This window comes from Sinocyclocheilus anshuiensis, unplaced genomic scaffold, assembly GCF_001515605.1.
Source record: "Sinocyclocheilus anshuiensis isolate Anshui unplaced genomic scaffold, SAMN03320099.WGS_v1.1 scaffold338, whole genome shotgun sequence".
NCBI lineage: Eukaryota > Metazoa > Chordata > Actinopteri > Cypriniformes > Cyprinidae > Sinocyclocheilus > Sinocyclocheilus anshuiensis.
Window position 1 is genome coordinate 414,600 of NW_015542339.1, and position 4,162 is coordinate 418,761.

A 4,162-nucleotide genomic window follows, 5' to 3' on the forward strand; every position below is an offset into this window, starting at 1 on the left:
TGTGGTTGCCGCTCCTTCGTCGAATCCGCCGGCCGTGCCGTTCTGCGCCTCTGCTCACTCTAGCCCGCCGCCTCTGCTCATGCTAGCCCGCCGCCTCTGCTCACTCTAGGTCGCCGTGTGTTTCGTTGTGAAAGCGAAACTACTTTGTTTGGTCTTCCAAAAGAGGACACGACTACAAATCAGTGGTTAAGTAGTATTTACAACACTGTTTCAGAACAGTTCAACCCAAATATTAATTTGTGTGCAGCACATTTGATGGAGGACTGTTTCCTGATCCTGGAAGAAGCCCCGTGAAGCTGTGGTTTACAGTGAATTTATAACAGCTAACAGGGTTGTAGGCACTTATTGCTTTAAGTTCTGTGTGTGCAAATTAGTTGATATGCATATGAATTTGCATCAGCTTATTAAATATGCATTATAGATATCTAGAAAATGCTACAATGTAAAAAGAAGTGGTCAACTAATTTGCGTTTTTTTAATGGCCAATGCCGTTACCAGTATCTAGAGAACGAGGTGGTTTAAAAATAAATAAAAATGAAATGTCACTATAGATTTTGTAAACTGACAAATTGGCCGAACAGAGACATGCCAATAATCTCAAAAAGTATTGGCTAATATATTGGTCTGTCGATATTAGGGTTGCAAAAGAGCTAAAAATTCTGGAAATTTACCAGAAATTTTACGCTCATGTGCAACCCTAATCAATAATGCTATAACATTAATAATAAATCAACTATTATAAATTGTTTCTTTTTATATTTTAAATGCTTTCTGAAAGTTGCGAAATCTTGCAAAAAATTGTACGGTTTGTGTAGAAGTATTGTGGAAGCTGTGTTCACATTAAACACATTTTCTTTGGTGGGTTGTCTGCATTATTGTGCTCATTTTGTATATCTAATCACAGATCATGTGCATCATGTAGCTACAGTCCCGAAAACTATTTTCACGCAAACATGTCTAAATTAGCTTTCTTCATTCTGCAACTTTTTGTTGAAGACTAGAGCGACAAGCTAGTGGTGGTAAGGATGACATATCGGCCAATATTTCACCAGTGCTTGAATGTTCGGTGCAGGATTGCGGGTATTGTTCATAATTTTACTTATTCCTGCAGGTTTCACGCTAGTAATGTGGGAAATTCCCACAAACAATTCAGTGTCAAAGACACTCATAAAAACTGACACAGTGTATCATTTGCACGTTATTAAGTCTTACCAATTTAAACCGTTTTAAAGGGGTCATATGATGCTTTTTTAAAGATCATTATTTTGTGTATTTGGTGTAACAGAATATGTTGACATGCTTTAATGTTCAAAAAACACATTATTTTTCAAATACTGTACATTATTGTAGGTCCTCTATGCCCTGCCTCTCTCAAACGCTTCGTTTTCTACAAAGTAAAGAATATCTCTTTGGTTTTGAGACTTTAGTCTTTGCAACTTCAGGGATCTTATCTATGCACAATCAGCTTGTAACACTCCAAAGAGAAAGGAAAACTTGAAATCGCATCATATGACCCCTTTAAATCATTCAAGCGCAAGAAGATGCAAAAGAGTACTCACACACTTTCTAAGAGACAGTTTCTGACACCCAAGAGACACCCAAAGCAAGCTCACATAAACCCACCTCTCAAACAGCATGTTTTTCACACATAAATCCCCCTCTCAAATAGTTTTTTTTTTTTGTGGCTTAGTGCGCATAAACGGTCAAACACACACTGAATTGTGCCAAAATATCTGTCTTGACCAGTATCCACGTAAACACAATGCTATGTCTTAAGTGAACATAAATAGTTGAGAAAGAAAAAGCATGTGTAACTGTATATTGGATCCATGCATTCGGTCTTAAAGAGACAGCAGTAAACCCCTAGTGTAAGCTACTGCGCAACAAAATCACCCCATAGCACCATCTAGAATCGTATGTTTTCTCATTTCTGTAAGTATCTGTAAGTAACAATATAAAAATGAATCAACACATATAATTATAAATTGAAAAAACAAATACATTGGGTAACGAAACATTTAGGCTTGATTGCAAGTTAACCCCCCCCAAATGCCCCCCTCAAATTAAAAATCCCTCCCTTGTGGGTCACCTAAGGAGGCAATTTCCCCCATTTTCTAAAATGAAATTTAGACCCTGTTTGACCATAATTGGCCGATTAATAGAAGAGTTTCTTCTTGTTACAGTTTAAAAATCTACTGTCAGCCTTGGTAAACGTGTTGGTTCGCATATCAGGGTACCACGTCATATCGGTTGACTACTAGTGATGGCCCTTTCAGTTTGAACTGTTTAGTCCTAAACCAAGTATGTATTTGTCGTAACAATTACAAATTTACAGAGAAATTGAATACATTGTGAGAATGGCTGGTCAAGTGGCGTTTGGGCCTTTTTCTGAGTAAATGACATGGATGCAGTCACAACGACCTGGCGAGACGTTTTACAGTCCTGGAGCAGGAAACGCTGACGGTTGTAATGACCACAAACCCAAAACTGGCAGTTTACAGCCTCCCCTCTCTGTCGCAGTCTTTCTGAGCTCTTGTGATTCATTTAACATGGCTGTAGTTCTTCCCGTTCCTTCGGCCGCTGAGAGAGAGTGATGACAGCGCGTCTCTGAGCATTAGCGTGCTTTACAGGGCTGTTAGGAGAGCTCTCAAAAACGACGTTTTAAATGCTTGGATTACACTTCCTGAGTGATTTCTGACGTCTGGGGAAACGCAGCTGAAACCCTGTAGATTTACGAGTTAGGTTTGTCAGGCTTTAGTGGCATAAAATATAAATGAAGACCGTTGACTTGAGGTGAAGACGAGCTGGTTTTTGTTTTTGAGTCTCTGCTTAGGAGTCGATAGCTTAATTTTAAGTGCTGTTTTGGGGTTTGTTGTGCTTTGGGGAAGACACAGAGGAGGTTCTTGTCTGCTTGATCAGTCATTCTGATTCTTGGACTCTTGTTACAATGATTTTGCAAGTCAGGGGCGTTTGAGGACACAGGCAGAGAATGCTGGGAAACAGAACAGTGTGTGTGCGAGTTGTAGTGATGCGCGGATGAGCTAAAACGTCACCCGAATCCGCAGCTTCAAATAAATTATCCACCCGCCAACCGCCCGCACCTGTATTTTTGTCTGATTTAGATAACCGCACCCGACCCGCACCCGATCATCACATTAGGGTTCGTACGGTCATAGAAAACCTGGAAAAGTCATTGAACCGCAATTTCCAGGCCTAGAAAGTTTTGTAAAAATAAATAAACTCAAAGAGTTTTTGAAAACTAATGAAAATCTATTTCACAATTCTCTGTATAATAGAATTATGTTTAATCAGATCCTGAATTTCGTTGCGGGATTGCGCATACATCGCATTACTCATTCCCGCAGCTTTCGACTTTAAAATGAGGGAAATTACTGCAAAACCTTTATTCAATATAGCGTGTAGGTTAGATGAGTAAATAAATCCACACAAACCATCAGATGAAAACAGCGTGAGTGATTCAGCTGTACCGGGTCTTCTCTCTTCGACTTTTGTTTAACATCGACGCATCTGCTGCACGCTGCGATAGAAGACTTTAGCTCGCGTTTCAGGACAGTCGACAGAATTGTCAATTGCCTGATCGGTCATTGTTGCATCATCACAAAAATGTATTATTTTCACGTCTTTTTAAGCCATTCGGTACTCTTGCTCTCCAGAGGCGCGTGCGCTCACAGTCGCATCCAAAGCGCGTACTGCAAGTACCAAACTGAGAAAGTACTGTCGGGTTTGTCTTAAGTTCATATAAACAGTTGCAAAATAAAATACATGAGTATCAGTATTGGATCCGTGAAATAGGTCTTGTGACAGCAGCCTAGCTGTGCCGTCTTTTATTAATGTTAATCAAACAACAAAACTTTACTGCTCTTGACTAAATAATGTTTTGTTGAATAACTTTTCATGTTAATTGACACTTTATTCAATTTCTGTAGCCTATTTAAAACATGTTCATAATTTAGAAAAAGTTGCTCTATTCAAAGTAGCCCCACTCTTACTACGAAGTAAGAAATGTTTATTTGTGATGGACATGTTCAGCTCACAAATGACATGAAATGTTTTTACACTTGTTTTATCATCTACCAGGCCAAAATCATAAGTTTGATCACTAAGTTATAGCACACCTCTTATCAAAAAAATAAAAATTAAT

The 4,162-nt window shown here is 38.9% G+C and overlaps 1 protein-coding gene across 1 annotated transcript in view; it reads left to right on the forward strand.

Annotated features, from left to right (window-relative positions):
* Nucleotides 1-4,162, forward strand: part of add3a (adducin 3 (gamma) a) — a 111,218-nt gene that overhangs the window by 34,062 nt on the left and 72,994 nt on the right. The window lies entirely within an intron of this gene.